The sequence below is a fragment of the Acomys russatus genome, chromosome 24 (assembly GCF_903995435.1).
Source record: "Acomys russatus chromosome 24, mAcoRus1.1, whole genome shotgun sequence".
In the NCBI taxonomy this organism is placed as follows: domain Eukaryota; kingdom Metazoa; phylum Chordata; class Mammalia; order Rodentia; family Muridae; genus Acomys; species Acomys russatus.
Window position 1 is genome coordinate 26,502,092 of NC_067160.1, and position 21,895 is coordinate 26,523,986.

A 21,895-nucleotide genomic window follows, 5' to 3' on the forward strand; every position below is an offset into this window, starting at 1 on the left:
TCCATAAGCAAAACCAATCTGTCTGACAAGTGCTCTCCAACTACTCCTTGTCATGACTTCCAGACTAAAAAAGAAAAACCAAGTACTACATTTGGGGCATGGGTGGGGGTGGGGGGGTTGGCTAGGAAACCCCTGAGATGTCTAGCCAGGCAGGTACTCATTGTTTGTTTTGGTTTTGTTTTGTTTTGTTTTTCAAGACAGGGTCTCTCTGTGTAGCCTTGGCTGTCCTAGACTCACTTTGTAGACCAGGCTGGCCTCGAACTCACAGCGATCCACCTGCCTCTGCCTCCTGAGTGCTGGGATTAAAGGTGTGCGCCACCACAACCAGCTCAGGTACTCATTCTTTTCCCAGATCTTTGTGCAGAAGGCCCAAAAGGGATGTGACCCAAACCCACCATCATTCGCGTTGTCTTGCTGTGCGTGCTTTTCACACCGGAAGCCCTGGAGAAGGAGCATTTCAGGCCGCCACAGACTGGGGGAGCACACTGAAACCTCACTTCCACAAGCAAGTCAAAAGCAATGGAGCTGGCCAAAGAAGAGCAAGCTGGCAGAGTCTCTTCTGCCAAGCAGCAAGGTCTCCTCAGCCTCACTTGGGCCGACTACACTTGAAGCCATTTCAATAAACTAGAGAAGCTAATGACTTATCACTAACTGCCCAAAGGACTAGCATCTGAAGAAGGAAGAAAGGCACGATTACTAGACGGCCCTCACTGGAATTACAGGAACGCTCAAGGCAGGTGACCAAGCCATTCTACCCGCTAAGGGAGGAGGGTAAACAGGAGTTAGTAGAGGCCCTTTATACTGTCCCATTCGAACCATAGAGGTGCCTGCCCTGGACCTTTACCCCTCAGACACCATGTTTTTTTGTTTGTTTGTTTTAAAAGATTTTCCTTATTTACGTATTGAATAAGAATGCCCTGTCTGCATGTACACCTGCACACCAGAAGAGGGCGCCAGATCTCATTATAGATGGCTGTGAGCCACCATGTGGTTGCTGGGAATTGAACTCAGGACTTCTGGAAGAGCAGACAGTGCTCTTAACCTCTGAGCCATCTTTCCAGGCCCCCAACACCATGTTTTCATAGACATCAATGTTGCATACCCTGCCCCGCAGGACCAGAAAAGCAGCCTCAACTCTTGAAGATCTGTAGCCAGTGCACACATGCATGGAGCACCCTGACTACCACCTCTGCCTGCCAATGAAAGGCAGCGCCAAGGCTACAGCCAGAGCACCGCCTCCCAACAGGGCGGCATGTTTATACTCTGAGGAGACTTAAGAGCGGGGACCCTTACGTTCTCGGTCTCACAGCTAGTTCTAAGACCAGTCCCCACCACCATTTAGTCCCATAAGCAGGTACAGTGCCTACAAGATCTGCAGCTGTCTGGGCAAGTAATAATAGGAGACCCCCACAGCTACGGAGGGTACTAGAATACTAAGAAATGTTGGGTTTTTTTTCCCCGTGTGTTTAAGACAGCTACACCTAAGTCACAGACTTGGGCTATAAATGGCAGTGCCACAGCCTGACAGGCCATAAGGAGTAAGTCTCCCGACTCACTCAGAAAGATGCCTAACCTACATAGGACAACTCAGACTTCTAGGCCCTAACTTTTGACTGGAACACAAAGAAGTGGAGAGATACATACGCCATCGCCAGAGACTTTAGAAGTTAAGCTTGTAGCCCACGAAACGGCGATTATCTCAGACACTTAGAATTCTCTAACACAGAACAAGAGAAATTAGGGAGTGCAAGACAGACTTAAAGCGTTTCCTGATCGCAGATTCTGCCCATAAACTTTGTTTGTAGCAAGCAAGGCAAATATTTTCATCAACCACAAGTCTGTGAGGAAGAGCTTCCAAAGCATGCGGCAGCCATGAAGACCCTCGGCCTTGGGAGCAGCTGGGCTCCAGCTCTTTCGATTTTATGTTGGCTGCAATAAAAATGGGACTTAAAGAGATGGGGCTTGGGGGGAGGGGAGACTTCTATTCGAACGTGGCTTTGCCATCCCATGACGGTATCTGTCCCAAACAAGCTGCTCTGCTTGATTTGTTGTTGTTGTTGTTTCTTCAGAAACAATTAAACTTCTAGCTCCTTTTTACCAAGAAGGCACAGAGCAGGGAAAGTGGCTTCATGGATGAGCAGGGAGCACAGAGCACCAAGTAGGAGGGAGACACAGCAGCTCAGAAGCAGTACAGCATCCTGGAGCTGAGAACTGGAACTTTAGCAGCACAGGGCAGCAGGTTAAGGCCAAAGAAAGCCCAGAGCATCACATGACACCAGAGGCTAAAAGTAGAGGGCTGGGAAGAGCATGCACACAAATGATGGGGTATGTCCCGAGCAGCCAGGCATCAGAAACCTGCGGATTGATTCAACCTTCCCTAGCAGATGCTTTAAAAAGGCTTAAGAAGAATCAGCGTTGTTTCGCTACAACAACCAGGAAGCCGCCCTTCCCAGTGCTGCAGCAGGAAAGCCCACGCTGGGCCGGACAACAACGCATCCTCTCCAGGGTATGCGAGCCATGCTAGCAATGACCAGGATTTGCCAGGCTCCCCTCCAGCACTGGCAGGTGCTTCCCATGGAACATTTAAACACCACGGAGAACCACATCACCCCAACACCACTCTCAGAGAGTCCCCTGGCCCAGTCTCACCTCTCATAAACAAAATAAAACAAAACAAAAAAGCCAACAGCAACAAAAATCAAAGCAATATTAACAGAGACAGCAGCTGTTCTTTGTCCCATAGCCAGCTCAGACTCTAACACAGCACCGCACTTGTTTAAGGATGCTGTAGGGAACTCGGAGTCCCAAAAGTAACACATTCTAAATGAGCTAAGTATGGGAGGGGCAGTCACACTTTATCTGTAATAAGCCTAATAGTATGTTAGGCTCTGTAAGTTATACTCCTACAGAATATAACTGGTACTCTGTAAGAATACATCTGTAATATATATTATGCGTAATATGTCTGATACACACACACACACACACACACACACACACACACCCCTAACCTTTTCCCATCTTAAAATTACTGATTTCCTGAATTCTAAACATAAAAGATCAGGAAGGGCATGGAGATAAATGGACATTTATAAGATCTTCTGTGTTTATAATTAATCAAAATTAAAATATACACATAAAAGAAGTATTAAAGTGAAAGCCGTACACGCAAAGATAAGGGACTCACCAAAGAGAATAAAGAAATCCAATAAAGCATTGTGAATTGGCAGAAATGGCTTTTGATGATAGTTCTTTATTTTACCTCTTGCCCCTCCCCCTTGAAGACTTTGAAAAAGGATTTAAATTCACAATGGAAAGAAAAAAATGTGAGTCTAGAAGATGGACGTTTAAAGGTGGCCATGCAGAATGGCAACGTCGATACCGTAGATTAAAGTACACGTAGTGCAGGATTAGAGCCGGCTTTTAAAGAAGGAGGGCAGCGAAGGCAGGCAGATGAAAGCAACGCCTATTTGAGAAAGGGTAGACCTGAGAAAGGCAGGGGTGAGCTCAGACATTCAGGTAAATAGGTCTACAGAGGCAGGAAATAAGATTTCCATTTATCGTGCCATAAAGTGGCCAGGGGGAGGCGGGGGCTGGAAGCTTAGAATAGAAAGAGAAAGATGCTCTGTTTATGCAGCTCCAGAAAACGGGACTCGGGTGATATGTGTAACTAGGGCATTAAATGTATTACGGCATCTTATGTGGCTCCCGCCTCTGAGCACACTGTTTTTTAAACATATTTCCCATCATATGGCTTTATAACCACATAACTCATATATATTTACAGAAACCCAGCAAGTTGGAAAAGATTTCCTCTGCAAAAATCCAGGGTCGTTTTTGAACCCTGTAGACGGCTGTCTCTGCATGGGGAAAAAAGCACTTTAAAGCATCTTACGTCTTTCGTGATCTCCTGGCTTCTTGGCCCAGCTACTTATCATTCAGTGTATGTGTTCAAAAAGAAAGGATAAATGGACCCATGGTCACACCATCACGACTAGTTCTCAAACAGCACCGCTGCACCACCAAAGCAGCAGGAAAACAGCTAACCAACCCCCAAGGTCCAAAACCTACCAGCTAACGGGACAAGTGGATCCTTCCATCTTGAGATATTGAACAAATAAGTAGACGCCTTCTGGGTGAAGGTTAGCAAATGTCTCCTCACACTGCATGCGCTGCATCCTACAACATACAAGTAAACGCACTGCCACTTTCCCTCCCTGACTGTCCAAGCTTTTCCTTTAAAATATGTCACCGTGCAAGAGCTGCTATGCTTTAGAAATATATGACCCCAGAAAAATCTCCATCCTCACACCCTACGGAAGCATCATTAAAAGCAAATGCTTTCAAGGATGCAAGGATGTGCCCAGGCGGAGGAAACTGCTTCCTCGGTTCATCTGCACAGCCTCTATGGAGCAAGTTCCATTCCTAGTTCCCTCCTCAGGTGAGGAAACTGAGGAAGAGAAAGGACTAAGTAGTGTGTCTGACAGCATCAGCAGATGAGCTTGAGCCAGGCTCAGGTGTGTAGTGGCGCTCACCTTTAATCCCAGCACTTGGGAGGCAGAGGTAGGTGGATCACTGTGAGTTCGAGGCCAGCCTTGTCTACAAAGTGAGTCAAGGACAGCCAAGGCTACACAGAGAAACCCTGTCTTGGGGAGGAAAAAAAAAAAATGTGAGCTTGACCTCAGACAACCTAACATGGAATCTATCTTTTCAGTGTCATCCCCCTTTCCAGAAGCCTGCCAAGATATGCTTTCAATATTACATCATTCTGTGTACTTAATAGGGAAAACCCAAAAATAGTGTATGTAGGTCTACACACGGTCCCAGACCACCACGAAGAAAGCTGTCCCTCATCTATTTTCCAGCCCTGTGCTGGCTGCTTAATTAGTTCCAAGCACTCCTGAACGTTCCTCTAGGGAGGTGCCCGCGCCTCCTGATCATTAATTTTCCTTCACTCACACCTTATGCTGCTGTCACGCAAACCAAGTGCATCTGAAACATAGGTGTTTAGTCATCAAGCACCCAAAATAGTTTCCTTTCCATCTACCCAGGACTATATGTTCATTAGCTCTTTCTGCAGCGTGTGGGCCTGCAGCTTCCTGCAGCATGAGAGTGGGCAGGTCTAGCCTCCCAGCCTGGCCCAGAGAAGAATGAAAATGTGGGTCATCTGCAACCAACACAAGCCTGGGAGGGCCTGTGGGATGCAGGCAAACTCCTGATCCTACGATTCCTCGGCAACACGTAGATGTTTTCTGACCTCACACCTCTTGGGTTCTGAAGCTTTCAAGGCCTTGCGTTCCTGCATCGGATCGGGGCAGCAGTGCCAACTCCTCTGTCCAGGGAGGAGGTCAAGCTGTTTCAATGACTGTGGCTCAAGTCATGGACTTTAACATTCACCCAAAAGAGGGGGAGGGAATGCAGCGAATGCAATGTGTAGCAGGGCTTTCTCTTGCCACTGGAACAAGAAGCTGGTCAGGATCTAAGATACTTAGGAAGGAAGGAAGGAAGGAAGGAAGGAAGGAAGGAAGGAAGGAAGGAAGGAAGGAAAGAAGCAAACTTGCTCTGGGAGTGTTAGTGTATATCTGTAATCCCAATGCTCAGAAGGCTGAGGTGGGAAGCCAGAGGTCAAAGCAAACGTGGGGGGTGGGGGGGGGGAGGGAGGGGCGGGGAGAAAGAAAAAGGCAAATCGGAGGGGGGAGGGAAGGAACTGTAGGAAATGCTTATGCAGACACTTTCCAGTATTTAACAATGTGCTGTTTCATGAGGGTGTATGTGTATCTATTTGTACACACTCATGTAGTATGTACACACAAGGCTGTGGATAATTTACATGTAAACACTCCTATTGTTTGTGAATGGAGGATCTTGGGATTCCGTAGTCATGTCAACATCTGGAAGTGGGATGTAAACACCTGGGAGCGTGGGCAGAGGTTAATCCTTGTATATGGTTGACACACTCTACGTGCATGTCTGACATAAATATTTACATGTAGACTCCCAAGGAGAGAGCCACGTGTGTATGTGAAGGGCTTTGGGTTAACGGGCCACCTGCTAGGATCTGACTTGGCCAGTGAGTGAAATGAAGTCCCAATCCCCAGGGGACGCGCTCAAGGACACCTGCATGGTGACTACCATCCTGAGGTGGCCTTGTCTGCAGTTGGCAGGTAGGAGGACAGCAGAACGCCATCAGCAATGGCAAGCATTTCTTCTGTGACCCTGTGCTGTCTCTCTGCCAGCCCATGTCATCAATGCTGTTGCCGCCAGGAGAGCAACCAGCTGATGCAGTGGGCAGGGTACAGGTGGGATACAGGTGACTCCTTGTTCGTGTATGAAACTGCACCAGGCAAGTAGCTACGCAAAGCCTCCTTAGGCCCCAGTAAGATGTCTATAAACTAAGAGGCAAAAACTCACACGTACAAAAACTGGACCCCCAAATAGGAAATGGTAGAAGAAAGCCCAACGAAGACACTGGAACATCCTTTGTTGTTGCAACAATGGTGGCATAAGCACACTGCAGCCTGCGGGGCAACTGACTAGCTACTCCCTCCACTGAGGCTGCCCTGCCCCAAGCCTCCCAGCACGAGCACTTCATTCCCCTTACACAAGCCTCCCCTAAGATTGTCAGTGATGAGGAACTGATAATGTATATAGTTTATCAATAAGAGGAAAATGAACACCTTTTTTAAAAAAACTTTTTTATTTTATGTGCACTGGTGTTTTGCCCATATGTATGTCCACGTGAAGGTGTTGGGTCCCCTGGAAATGAAGTTACATACAGTTGTGAGTCCTGGGAATTGAACTCGGGGTCCTCCAGAAGAGCAGACAGTACTCTTAACCACTGAGCCATCTCTGTAGCCCCCAAAAGTGGACATCTTGAAGACTCAGAGAAAGAAATTGGAGAGCACCCTCACAGAGAGCTGGGCTCTCTGGTGGAATATGTAATGGCTGGCCTGCACCTTTCACACTGCTTGCTTTGCGGTCACTTAGTCCGCAGCACAAATTAAGACCCACCCCCACTGCATACTCACCAGTGATGACCAGCAAAGGCTCAGGAAAGTCTCCCAGGGCACAGGGGAAGGGACAAAAAAGTGTAATGATGGGAGAAAAGATTACAGACCTGGGAAGCAAAAGCTGTTTCTCACAAGAAACTTGTACATGATAAAGCCGGTTAAACAAAGGGCTGTTGTGACAGGAGGGATGCAGACAGAAGGACCCACTGGGCTCTCCGCTGCTTCCCTGGAGGAAGACCCAGCCTCAGCGCCATCTGGTAAAGATTTTGTATTGAAAGCTTAGGAAAAGACTGTCTCGGACCAAGGTATGTGCTTTTGAATGTGCGTAAAACAGAGGATGCTGCAGAGAACCGGAACCCAGCGGCGCCTGGTCACTGAGCTGTCCTAGAGCTGTGTAAAGCGAGGTACCACAAAGTGGCTGACTCAAAAGCAACAGAAAGGTAATTTCTTACATTTCCACCGTCAGAGTGTGGAGTAGGGTCATGCTCTCCTGGAGGAAGCTAGTCTCTGCCTATTTCTATCATGACTATCTGTCTTTATGATGTTTCTTGGTTTGAAGACTTGCCGTTCTAACCCCTGCCTTCAGCAATCCAGTGTTCTCTCTCCATCTTATTTGTTCGTTTGAGATAGAGTCTCTCTCACTCTATAGTTCAGGCTAGCCTAGAACTCACTACATAGCTGAGGCTTACCTCAACACCCCCAAATCCTGGCATGAACATCTCAACATTGTTTTAGTCTTACATTGTTACAGTCTTTCTTAGGAATCCCAGGCATTTGAAATTAGGACCAAACCAATCTTTCAAATACTGTATTTCCAGACTGCATCATTTCCATGGACACTATGTTAAAAGTTGGGGCTTTAACATACCTTTTGTAGGAAACACAGTTCAGTTCTCAACACTTGGCCCTCTCCAACATCAAAAGCCAGATGTCAAAAAAACAAAAAACAAAAACAAAAACCCCAATAGCTCTATCTGGAGAGAGTAGGGCTAGCATAATGCTGAAGCAAGTTTTCAATTGTATGTCAAATCAACAAAAAAGCATTCTGGGATACTCAACAGACTCAAAACATGCAGCACATCTATTCTTTTGGAGACAAAAAGAGAATATTACTTAAGAGAACCATCTAAATCAACTACAACAGAGAAGACATTACAATTTCAAAAAGCAGGTACTATATATACAAAACACACGCCTTTTGACACATCAGCCAACCGTCCCTTTCCATCCCCTTCTCTTTCAGGAAATGTGGTTCTGAACCATACACTTCACCCACAGTGAAAGAAGAATGTCCTACCTTAGCTCAGTGGCCTATTCAAATAATAACTGCAGCTGTCCTGCCAGAACTTGCTAACAGCAGCTAGCATTTTACACAGTTCGGACACTGGGCGAAGAATGCCTTCTTTTGCCGCCCCCCCCCCCCCACCCCGCCAACCACTCTAAACAAGCAAAGCAGCACAAAGACTGGTTCAGGTGCCAAAGGACAGGTTACAAGAAAGTAACAAAAAAAGTTTGCCATATGATCAGCATCTTTTAAACCACATGGAATAAACATCTAAGCCAGTATACACAATGCTTTATACGCTGTATGACAGCGGTAGTAAAATGTGACACACAGCCAAAGCCTAGAGTTCAGTAACAGTTGATGGTGGTTGTTCTCGCCGCTTAGAGGCAGAGACAGGTTTCCTCTTCCTTGGCTGTCTTCAGTTTGGTATGTATCTTGGCAGTGTTTACTACGACATGAATGTTTTATAGACTATACTTCATTTTCCAGCACATACTTCTAACAGAAATGTGTACCCATCTGCTTTTACTTCCTGGGGCTGCCCAGTAAAGCTATCTCGCTGGGTACTTACCAAGACAGGTGTCTACTTTTCCTCTACCTAGAAGCTATGACCCCAGGCCACAGGTTCAGACTTGCCTTTGTGCAGCTAACATACCCAACCCATCTACCCAGGTCTTACTGATGTAAGAAGGTCCATTCCTTCTATCGCTTTCCAGTGATATTCTAAACTGGCTTCTGTTTGCCTGTCACTTTCCCTCAGTAGGACACAGGGTCTTGCCATGAAGTCCAGGCTGGCTTCAAGCCTACCCTACCCACCCCCAAAAACTAAGATTAATGTCTATTAACCACAGGCCAGATGTCTTATTCCAATCTCTTTGCCTTCAACTTCCAAGCTCAACCAATTAATGCTTTTCTTCATGTTAAATTTCCTTAAACACAACACAAATACACCCTCTTAATTTGTAATAACACAAAGAAAGAGCTTTGCTTTTCCCACAAGACCTTCTTATGGTTGACATAAGAAATAAGAGGAACACAGTGCCATAGGCCTCACAAATACACCAAGCAACCAGATAGCTTGGAACTGCCAGTGTCTTCAAAGTTTCCACCTTTAAGCCATATCGCCTCCCCCCACCCCACTCCCACCATCTCATTTACATGTCTTAAATATGTTATGTCTGTTAAATGTATCTGGACTAATATAGATGATTACATTTGCTGACTGTATGTATATGTGTTGGTGTGGGTGTGACACTCGGAGGACAACTTGCAGGTGGTTCTCTCTCTCTCTCTCCTGTTATGTGCACTCTGAGACTGAACTCGGGTCGCCAGGCTTGGCAGCATGTACCATTCCTGCTAAGCCATCTTGCCAGCCCCCAATAACGGTGATTAATCTAGTAGTCATTAAATCCTTACTCAATGCACCAGGCACCTTACTAAATACCTTATATACATTAATTTATTCATCATGGTCCATTTAAAATAGATACTTTAACTTCTCCTTGTTCCAGATGAGTACACACAAAGTTGCCCACAGGTTAGAACCCAGGCTGTCGGACACCAGTCACGACTCTACCGCAGTACCACACTGGTTTGCTGGCCCAAGGAGCAGATGCCCTAACCAAAGTGCATACGTGCATGGAGGTCCAACTGCGCAGTGCCTAAGAAATCCTATCACCCACAGATCATTTAGCAAGTCGTGTTTCTCTGAATGATAATCATCAGGAACATTCTGTCACATTGGACATGATGACATTTTGGGGGTGGAAAAAAATAAGTAGAGGGAAAAAGGCTTTTGGAACAATATCCTAACCTGTGCACCACTCCCTCACTCGCTACTCAATCCCAAGCTCTGGCACTCCCGACGGCAAAGCTGTGTGCCAGCAGGCCTCACAAGAGAAAGGACAAGAGTAAAGGGAGCGGCTGTCTCTTTGGTTTGGTTAAAAGGGAATTTCCTTATAAGGAAAAGGGGGTCTATAAACAGTGGAGGGAGTAGGACAAAGTTTTCTAGGTAGCATGTAAGGTTTCTCAAAAGCAAACAACAAACATTCAAGGGTAAAATGCTTGCCTTGCAAGGGTGAGGACCCAAGTTTCCTCCACAGAACCCACATTAAAAAAATAGAAAGACAGAAAGAAAGAAAAAAAAGAAAGAAAGAAAGAAAGAAAGAAAATGCTGCACATGTGTGGTAGTTCCCTGCCAATCTCTGCCAACACTGAACAGGTAGAGACAGGAGGCTCCCTGAGCTCACCAACTGGTGGGCCTGGCCTACCTAGTGAGCACTGGGTTGGTAAGAGAACTCAAGGTAGATGGTACATACAAAATAACACCTGAGGTTGCCCGCCGGCCTCCACACGAACATGCACACTTATACACACCTCCAACACCCATGCATTCAAACTGCACAACACAACCACCTCCGTTCATATTCCAGAAAGGGAACATATGAATCGACTGTACACGTAGCTGTTAGACAAGGTCCTTTTCAGGCCTACGCTGAGGTATGGACACTAGAGGAGAGAATGAGATGACTCTGCATTTCCGGTTTTGTGCCTTTTATATTCTATATGCCATATCCCCGCTCTGCCATGTCACACACACACACACACACACACACACACACACACACACACAATTGTTGCTCAGTTTTCAAAACAGCAGCATCAGTGACACATCTGCTAAGAAAGACATCTTAGCAACAATGTCAATATCGTCTCGCCGCAGCTAACCGTAACAACATTCCACTCTAATCAAGATGTCTCGAGCAGAGAATGGAGTGCAAGTTATCTGCTTCATTCATTCTTCGAGTATGTCTCTGCGAAAGAAAGCCCTCTTAACATCATGCAAATTGAACGGCAAAATTATACTCACTAGCTGTTCCCTTCTGTGTATCCAACTTGTAAGTGTAAGTATGTGAGTGAGCAAATGTTGACAGAGAATCGGCATAAACACAAAAATCAAGTGAAATACACTGACAAATTGCTTTGATCAAATCATGCGCCTTGTTATCCTGTAATAGACGTCTCTAACTTCCGCAGTTGCGTCCCTGTGTTTCAAGTCCATCTTTATACGACTGCCAAGAACACAGTTGGCTAGATAACGAGGGGATCCATTTTTCCTAAGAGTTTTCAAAGTCACATACACAAAACGTTGCGTATATAGCTGGGGTGTCCTTGCAGTGGCACAGAAAGAAATGGCAGCACACCAGCAGCTCTAACCACTCAACAGCTCCCACAAAGGTGCATATGCGTGGTGCCCGTCCAGTCACTTCCAAGGTGACAATGAGTAGGTCTGGCTGGGGATGGACCAGGGTTAGGACTCACTGCACATTGGTTCCATCAGAGCCGAGTCCTGTAAAGATGACGTGAGCAGTGAGTCTTGTGCACAGCACTTGAAATGCACAGCCATCTTTGCTGGCTCAGAAGCTTCTGTTTCAGATCCTTGCATCTAAGGCCTTCGTCCCTCTACCCACTTCCGTCTCTTAGCAAACACATGTCTTCCCAGACTGTTTACAGCAATTGTCCCTGCGGCTCTTTCCTCCATCTGCAGCAGATGGAGTGGCCAGGGCCGGGCTGGCCACACAGACAAGTGAGCCGATGAAGCTAATGAAGCAACATGTCCAAGACGCCATGAGTTCCCAAAGTCTGAAGCCGAGTCAAGGGACATAAAAGCGAAGAGCCCAGAATGGTATGAAACGTGCCATCAATCTTAAGAGCAAATATTTCCAACATGCTTACTATGGTCAAGACATTGTTATAAGGACTTCAGCTCATTTACTCTCCAAAGAACCAAAAGTCTGAGAGGATACTCACCCCACTGGCAGGGGATTGGTTCCAATATCCCCACTAGATCTTAGGATGAGCAAGTGCCTTATGGAAAACAACACAATATTTGCATAAAACCTACACACACCCTTTTGCATACTTTAAATCACAGCCAGATGTTGGACAACACTTAATACAATGGAAATGCTATGTAAAGGGAGGGGGGGCAGGGAGAAGAGTCCATGCTGTATTATTTAGGGAATACAAGGCAGAAGTCTGTTTGTGGTCAATGTTCATATAGTTTTCTTTTCCTTTTTCTTTTAGTTCAGATTTTTAAACATTCAGCAGGTCGCTCTGTAGGGTTATTCTCCCCGTTTCACAGACACAAAACTGGAAGATGGTGAGGTTCGACAGCTTGAGGTGGATCTGGGAATTGAACCCAGAACCTTGAGCATGCTAAGCAAGCACTTTGCCACCTCTGCACCCCGGCCCTTACAGAAGTTCCGTGCCCTCCATTTAGAAACTCATGGCTGGCTGTAAACACAAGCATTCGGCACACTGTGTGACAGTGTGCGGTGAAGAACAGCTTTCATAAGGACCACTGTGTTTTCTTTAGAGAATCTGCTTTCTGGTCAGCTGTGGTTCACTTCCTGAGTTCTTTAATACTTTTAATTTAAAAAATAATAATTTTTCATCCACTCTCCTCCCCCAGCAGCTGCATTATCAAAACCCATGATATAAATTTAAACACTTGCATGAATATATTTTATTTCCTTGCATTTCTCCAAAGTCAAAGGTGCCATGTGGGGTTCCTTTTCATCTCACTTGATGTTAAAATTTTAAAACAATTTAAAAACTCTCATGATTGCTATATGATACAAATTACGTTTATTTTATAGGCAAGAAAACTGAAGGTTCAAAGAAAGAAAGCAACCTGTAGTTCTAAGAAAACTATTAGGGGCCCTCAAATTTGGAACTGAGACACTCCTTTGCGGGGACTTCTGGTTTTGCTTGCTTGCTCGCTTGCTCGCCTAGTTTTGTGTTCTGAGACAGGGCCTCATACATACGCAGCCCAGGCTGGCCTGCAATCTTACTCCAGGCCGGCTGAAGGCAAGCTAGCAGGGCCCTTGACTCACTTCCATGCATCCTTCCTATATCAAAAGCTATCGATCTGCCTGGAGAGCCCAGGCAGCCACGGGAACAACGCACCGCAGAAAAAGGAGCAAGCCCTCCAGAGCCTTCATCTTCACAACAGTGGAATGGTGGGCACAGGTCCAAGACGGTTCATCACAGCAGTGGCTGACTCACGCACAGAGCAGGGCAACAATCAATCACCTCAAAGAGTGAGGGTAACCCAAGTTGGTTCCTAACACTGAATTTAAGAGAATTAGTACAGACTCCTTCACTTAATCCTACCAAACGTAAAAAGGGTGACTTGGATAAATCACTTTAGGCTTTGTAATTCAAAATTAAACAGAGGACATGTTTGCCTTGCTTAAAACTTTAGCTGCTGAGCTCTCAGTGATTAAGCACCCATTGAAATACTGAAACGGCTACTAAACCCAACAGAGAAAGCGGTAAATGGCAGGGCAAAGTAAGAAACAATTGTTTATCATTGACAAAAAAAGTCATACACTATATACTGTGTCAAAAATCCAAAATGTTAGCTAATTTAAGCCTCATAAGCAAGCCCTTAACACACCGCAAGTCATTTGTCTAGGTTCGTGGAGCTGGTAAGTGACACAGCCACAATACAGCCCCAGACAGCATGGTTTCAAACAGCCAATGAGTGTACAAAAAGTGCTAAATTCATCTTTAAAGAAATCATAATTGCGGGCTGGAGAGATGGCTCAGCGGTTAAGAGCACCACCTGCTCCCCCAAAGGTCCTGTGTTCAGATCCCAGCAACCACATGGTGGCTCACAACCATCTGTAATGTGATCTGATGCCCTCTTCTGACCTACAGTTGTACATGCAGGTAGAACACTGTATACATAATAATAAATCAATAAATCTTTTTTTAAAAAAGAAATCATAATTGAAGCAATAAAGTGAAAGTTTTCTGATATTAGCAAAGATGAAGCTGTTTAATTACAATGTTGGTAAGGATTTCAAAAAACTCATTTCCTAACATAGTGTTGATAGAACTATAAATTTGTCACCTGTGGAGAGTCCCCAAGGACCGCACCCTAAGGTGGCGCCTGGCCCGCCGCCAGAGCTGCCTCTGTTGAAAACAAACAGGTCCTTATTTGGATATAGCCCACTGCCTGCGGTAGTTCCGCCTTTGTGGACCTATGAGGATATGAGACGTGGTGTGCATTGATTGGATGATTGCATGCTTTATTAGCGTGCGACGGGTGTGGTTCGGGGGAGTTGCTTGCACGAAGAGCTTGAATAAACTGCTTGGAGAAGAACTGGTGGTTGCATCTTCCTTGCTGGCCAAGCGAGACGCGACAGTCACCTGCTTAAAGATGTTTTGGCAAAAATTGAGAAAAAACTAAACTTGAAAAAAAATTTTTGTTGGGCGTGGTGGTGCACGTCTTTACTCCCACACTTGGGAGACAGAGGCACATGGATCACTGTGAGTATGAGGCTAGCCTGGTTGACAACAGCCAAGACTAACACAGAGACCCTGTCTCAAGCAAACAAACAAACAAACAAAAAACAACAAAACAAAACAAAACAAAAAAACCAAAAACAAACCAAAAAACCCACTTTTTTTTTTTAAAAACAACTTTTTTCACCAAGACATAGGCACATACAGGGAGATTCGTTTCAGAACAGATTTTTAACTCGATCAGAAAGACAGTAAGACTTTTTAAGACAGGGTCTTGTGTCACCCAGGAGGATCAGGAAATGAGTATGTTGGATGGCCTGGGCTCTGAACTCAGGTTGCGGCCAAGTGCTGGGACTGCAGGGCCCTGCCACCTGGGCAGGCTTCAGCCTCACTATCCATCAACTACTGAAGTGAATCACAGTGCACTTGCCAGAAATGACATGGTAGCACAGGCCTTTATCCCGGAAGTTCTGTTAAGCCCACAAGTTCAAGATCATTGTTGGCAAGAAAACAAATATCCTATCTCTTAAAATAAAAACTTCATCCTTAACTGATTTTCCCAATTGCACATTGCTCCAAAGACCCATATTTACTCTCAATTTTATTATTAGAGCGTCATTAAAAAAAAAAAAATGGTGTCTTCATTAAGGGGCAGCTTCGATATGTAGCCCAAGCTGGCCTTGAACTCAGGCATCCTTCTGCCCCAGCCTCCAGAATGCTGGGATTACAAGCCTGTACCACCACAGCTGACTAGAAATGTCAAGTAAAACAAACAGTGACTAAACTGGAACATGATTTTTTAAAAAATATCTTAATCACTGGAGCGTTGGCTCAGTGGTTAAGAGCACTGTTTGCTCTTCCAAAGGTCCCGGGTTCAATTCCCAGGACCCACATGGCAGCTCACAACTGTCTGTAACCCTAAGATCTGACGCCCTCACACCAATGCACATAAATTAAAATTAAATAAAAATATTTTTTAAAAAAATCTTAATCAACTTGTTTCATTGTATAATTAAAAATAGCAATAAAAATAAATAAAAAACAAAGTGAGGGCAGGCATGATGGAGGTGCCAAGTGATCGCCAATGACGGAAAGAATCTCCCAGAACTTCCCCTTCACACATGGCAGCATTCAGCCATGAGATTCTGAGAATCAAGTAGACAGCTCAGGCTCAACAGTGATGTGACATGGCACACAGCCCTTACTAGGGTATAGCACACTTCTAAGAGGGGACCTCTGAGAGCTTGCTGTCTCTCCACACCACGAGCAGGCACAGCTGGAAAGCTGCCTTCCACCAACCGGGAAAAGCCCTCACCATACCCTGACATGCTGCTGGCTCTGTTGTTTTAGCCACCCCACCAAAGATGCTCTCTTACAGAGGTCCTAGCAGATAAGGAAATGCATTGTCATAAATCCAAAAGGTTTTTTCACATCTGGTACTTGGGGAAAATATTTTCTAAAACAACCTATAGTTTTATCTAAAAAACTGTCCTTCGGGACAGACAAAGCCCTTAAGGAGGATGCACGGATGTCTAAACTGCTCAGGGTGGGAAGGGGAGGCAGCAACCCTCCCTCCTGTCCTTAACCTAGAGTTTGCAGCAAGGCTCCCGGCCTTGCCAATCAGCCAGCCCCATGATATATGAAAGCCCCAGATAACCCGAGCAGATAATCCTTGTGTCGGGCTGTTCACATCTGCCTTAAGTCCAGGTCCAGGGAAGAGGATGCCTTCTCCTGGAACCCATGGGCAGGCAGACACAGACAAGTAAATAAATAAATAAATAAATAAATAAATAAATAAATAAATAAAATATTTATAATAATATATCTAATATAAACAAATATCTAGAATAAATAAATAGTTATATATTTATTTATGGGGGAGGGGAGTCGAGACAGGGTTTCTCTGTATAGCCTTGGCTGTCCTGGACTCACTTTGTAGACCAGGCTGGCCTAGAGATCACAGAGATCTGCCTGCCTCTGCCTCCCCCAGTGCTGGGATTACAGGCATGCGCCACCAAGCCCGGCTAATAAATCTTTTTTTAAAAGCATCCCATTAAGAGCCCAAACCACTGCAGCTACCTAGTATAAGTTCCTCATCAGAGATCAAACCATCCCCCTGTCCTTGGCTCCCTAGGACAGGCACGGTGTGTCAACTTTGGGCCTGGATGCTGCCACACCACCTTAAATATGGGCCACTCTCGGCTGGATGCTGAGGAATGAAGAATTAAAATCATTATTGAGATATGTATTTGACTTCTGCTCCTAGGACTCTTAAACTGGTGAGCTCCAATCATGCAGTTACACAAGCGTTGACCCGCCTCAATTCTCTCCAGAGACTACTGGCGGTGGAGTGGGGGTGAGTCAGGCTCTCCACACTTTTGTAGGATAGAAATAAGACCTTTGAATTCCCTCCCCAAAATGCAAACAGCTCACGTGGAAACTAAAATATGGGGATTGTATGGAATCACGCAACATATTGATGAGGTTCTTTTCCCCCCCCCCTTTTTAAGCAGAAAAGCATCTTTCATAGGGGGAAAAAAATCTGATATGAAGTGCAATTTAGTAAGCAAAAAAATTTATTTTTAACTGTGTTTCAAGTTTATCAGTTCTTTATTGAATTTAAGCTTCCATTTGCGAAGATACCCATAGGGGAGGGGCTCAAGGAAAGGCTTTGCTTCACCCTTTACGAAGGTTCTAGCAGGAAGTGTCTTCCTGGAGGGCACATTGCCATAAGGAGTGGGAAATCCTGTGTGATCGCCTTCCCTTTCCCTCGGAGGCCAGAGCTTACTCCAGGAAGGCACCGCACAGCAAACAGGAAGCTCATCGTGAAGCCATCACGGCCCATACGTGCAGGTGTCCAACACATGATAAATGCTCTGCACTTGTCCCTTTCCTCTCCTAATGTGCCTGCCCTTTATGGTTCCATAAAGCACAGAAAGCAACCAAAGGTCTTCCAAAAATCAAGACCTTCATGAATGAGGATGCGTTAGAAGGAAGCCTTCCAAACTGTGTTTAGAAATCTACCCTCAGATCTGCCTGGCATCTCCTGAAATAACTTTTGCCAAAGAGAAGGTGCCTTCCAGTTTAATTGTACAAAGACGGATACAACCCAAGTATTTGATGAGGGCTAAAGGTGAAAAACACAGAAATAAATTCCAAAGTATAAACTACATACAGAAACAACTGAGAGCTTACCAATTACGTTACGGACTAATAGCTAAAGATGGGAGAAGCGCTTATATTAACCCATATTAGTAGACTCCGTATTTAGGGATAGAAAGTCATCAAAAGAAGCCTCAAAAATATCATTCTCTGCCTGAGATCAGTCCTGACTTCTCTAACTTCCAAAGAGGGAAAGAAGAAGAATGTTTGAAGGCCAGTGTGATGGTTCTTACTCAGCATCTCTGGGGAGGAAGGGGTTTATTTTCATCTTATACTTTTAGCTAGCAGTCCTTCACTGAGGGACTTCAGGACAGGAACTCAAGGCAGGAACCAAAGCAGAATCCATAAAAGAATGCTTCCTACTAGTTTGGTCTCCATGGTTCGCTCAGATTGCTTTTTTTATACGTTACACGACCGCCCCACCACCACCACCAGCCCAGGGGTGATAGCACCCACAGGACCAGGGCTCTCCCACATCAATCAACAATTGAGAAAAATCACCACACACTTGTCTATTGGCCAATATGGCGGAGACATTCTCTGAGTTGAGGTTCCCTCTTTCATAATGACTCTAACTTATGTCAAGTTGACAGACAGCTAGCCAGCACGTGTATAATCCCAGTGTTCGGGAGGCAGATACAGGAGAACTGACTGCAAGCTGAGCTAGCTAACGAGTGTTAAAGGCCGTCTGGTCTGTACCTCTCCTCTGGTCTTTAAGCTGCCAGAGTTTTCTCAAGAAAGAACAGATGTAGTGACTATCCAGCAGAAACTAAGTATCAACCTCTCATTTCAACCTCCACATTATCTCTGTAAGGAGGTATTGCCCAACCGTCCATTACTGCAGAGGGGACCAGGCTAAGATTTGAGTTTGTGACCTCTCATTCCAAGGTCTAGTTTTTGTTTCTTTGTAGTCTTCCCGTGTCTGAAGACAACAAAGAAAACCAACTGAGGAGGGAACCTAGTAAACCCTGAGAAACAAAGCTGTGCCTCGGCTCCCTTCTGTGTGTAAATCAGAGACTGGTATTTTGAACAATTATTCAAGTCCTCTGGCAAAGAGAAATGCATTACCTTTAGAAGGAATTGTTTCTGGTTATTGTGTTGCTTGAGAAATAAGTTTTGTAGTCTCTTAACAGAAGATACCAAATAGCCACATCTCAACAATACAGCTGCTGCACTAAATTCCTAAATAATAGTCCACAGCCGCGCGGAAAGCCGGCCATGGAGCTCAGAATAATCACAAGCAGCTTCATAGTTTCTAGATAAAACAAAGCAGCGTTTCTACTGAGGCAGTTTTAGAAGGTGCCACCAAAAGCCAGAGTGCAGGCTGGAATGGCTTAAAATACCACGTTTAACAATCACATCAATGGCTTTTCGACTTTAGAGAGGATAACAGCTTCTTTTCGCTCTGAATTCAAAGTGATGAAACAAAGGCAAAACAAACCAATTAACTCAGTACACACACAGGCTGGGACTGTCCACTGCCTTAATTAACACCCCCACAAGTGTGCCTAGCCAACCGCCTGGGTTTCAGCAGTGGGAAAGGTGAAGGCCAAAGCTTCTTAATAAATTGCTCCAAACTAAGCCCACTCCCTTAACTAACACACACACACACACACACACACACACACACACACACACACACCAAGTAAAAGTTCACCCATCTTTGCTCTTCTGTCTCAACTTGGACCTACTTTACACAGGTAATGATAACCAGGAGAGCTGGTACAGCATGACTCTATGCATTCAGGGTTAACAAGCTGGCTAAAGAAGGTATACAAACAGGGAGAGTGCCCAGTCCCCTCCTGTGGAAGGAGGTCAAAATCTATGTTAAAAAGAAAGTATCTACCATGAACTTTCATTATATTAGATATTAGATACCAGGTAAAAGTATGCTTCATTTCTTGACAGCAAAAAGTACCACAATAGGGGGCTGGAGAGATGGCTCAGAGGTTAAGAGCACTGGCTGTTCTTCCAAAGGTCCTGAGTTCAATTCCCAGCAACTACATGGTGGTTCATAACCATCTATAATGTGATCTGGTGCCCTGTTCTGGCTGGCTTGCTCACATCTAGGCAGAATGGTGCATAAATAATAAAAGAAGAAGAAGAAGAAGAAGAAGAAGAAGAAGAAGAAGAAGAAGAAGAAGAAGAAGAAGAAGAAGAAGAAGAAGAAAAACAACAGACCAGGCGGTGGTGGCGCACGCCTTTAATCCCAGCACTCAGAAGGCAGAGGCAGGTGGATCTCTGAGTTCCAGGCCAGCCTGGTCTACAAAGCGAGTCCAGGATAGCCAAGGCTACACAGAGAAACCCTGTCTCTAAAAACAAAACAAAAACAAAAGTAAAACAACAAAAACCAAGCTGAACCATCTGCTTGCTGTGGGGTACTGGCTCCTAGCATCAGCTACCCTAAGTACCTGCACTTGCCAGTTTGGAGGGGAAAGTGACCATCCCAACGGCTCTGACTTAAGAATCCTCAATTGTGTAAGGTGGTGGTGGAAGGCAAAACCACCCTGCCCCAAAGACGCTGAGAAACTCTCGTGCCCTCTTCCAGTTCCTTCGCAGCTAGGACAGAGGTGTGGGAGGCAGGCTTGGCCCTTTTAGAAGCACTTGCTATGGCTTCCAATTCTCCCTGCCTAATCCAAAGCATTCTCTCTTCTAGATGAATTTTTGTATCAATTTTATGCTGTGTCAGAACAAAGAAACACAGGACGTTTACAAAAGTCAGAATGTTCTATATGCTACTACAATACATTTCTCTGAACTACGGGATGTCAACATCTACAAATAGGTTCTAATGTAAACAGTCTTTGCATTGCTGTGGTTGTCCGCGCAACAATCAAATTATGTCAAACGAAGCTCTTTTATGTGGATATTGATAACAGGAGAAGCCATGAACACATGGAGGAAGCTGCTATGCCTTCCAGTCAAGTTTGCTGTAAACCTAAAACTACCCCTTTCAAAAATTTAACAAAAGCCGGGCGTGGTGGCGCACGCCTTTAATCCCAGCACTCGGGAGGCAGAGGCAGGCGGATCGCTGTGAGTTCGAGGCCAACCTGGTTTACAAAGTGAGTCCAGGATGGCCAAGGCTACACAGAGAAACCCTGTCTCAAAAAAACAAACAAACAAACAAAAAAAAAAAACTTATTTCAAGGCCCAACATTGGATCCCCAGGACTACAAGAAACAACAAGAAAGGTGGGATTCTATCAAGGATTAAACACACTATACAGATAATTTTAGGAAAACTAATTGGTTTAGAATAATATATGTGCCCATGTATATATAGGCACACATGTATGATATTTCTTCTTTTCTTTCTTTCTTTTTTGGTTTATTGAGACAGGGTTTCTCTGTGTAGCCTTGCATATTCTGGACTCACTTTGTAGACCAGGCTGTCCTCAAACTCACAGTAATCTGCCTGCCTTTGTCTCTCAAGCAGTGGGACTAAAGGTGTGCGCCACCATGCCCAGCATGATATTTCTTCTTATTTAGTCAAGTTTTAAGTCTGTCAATAAAGCTTTGTCATTTATTCCAAGATAAAGCTTGCACATATTATTAAGGATTTTTGCTGTTATGACACAAAACGTTCTTCCTTTCTCTACACAAGAGGCTGACTTCCCTGTCGGTTTAATATGTACTCTACACTCTTGTTAGATTCAGATCTAGCGCCATTAGACTCTCCTGACTGACAGAACATTGGGGGGGGGGGTCCAGTTTCGAGACAGGGTTTCCCTGTGTAATCTTGGCTGTACTGGACTCACTTTGCAGACCAGGCTAGCTTATTTTAACAACAGTTTAATAAAAAAGTCGCATAAAAATCATCTGATAAGATAGGTCAGATGAAATCAAGAAACATTGTGGCAGGTGGCAAACTTCTCTGAAGAGCTTTGCAGTAAAGATGGCGTCTCCTGTGCTTCTTTTAATGCAAGACAGTAGCAAGAAAAACAAAAAAATATAAATGTCTTTTACTAACACGGTCTTTTACTGTGGCTAATACTGACTTTTTAAACTAATTTACATATGGAGGGTGGATGTGTGTGGGTGTGTGCAAGAGCATACGTGTGTGCATGCAAGCATCTCCATAGGGTCCACACATGTGGAGATAAGAGGACAAGTTTCAGAAG

The 21,895-nt window shown here is 44.9% G+C and overlaps 1 protein-coding gene across 1 annotated transcript in view; it reads right to left on the minus strand.

Annotated features, from left to right (window-relative positions):
* Nucleotides 1–21,895, minus strand: part of Tanc1 (tetratricopeptide repeat, ankyrin repeat and coiled-coil containing 1) — a 225,399-nt gene that overhangs the window by 116,888 nt on the left and 86,616 nt on the right. The gene's annotated exons all lie outside the window — the stretch shown is intronic.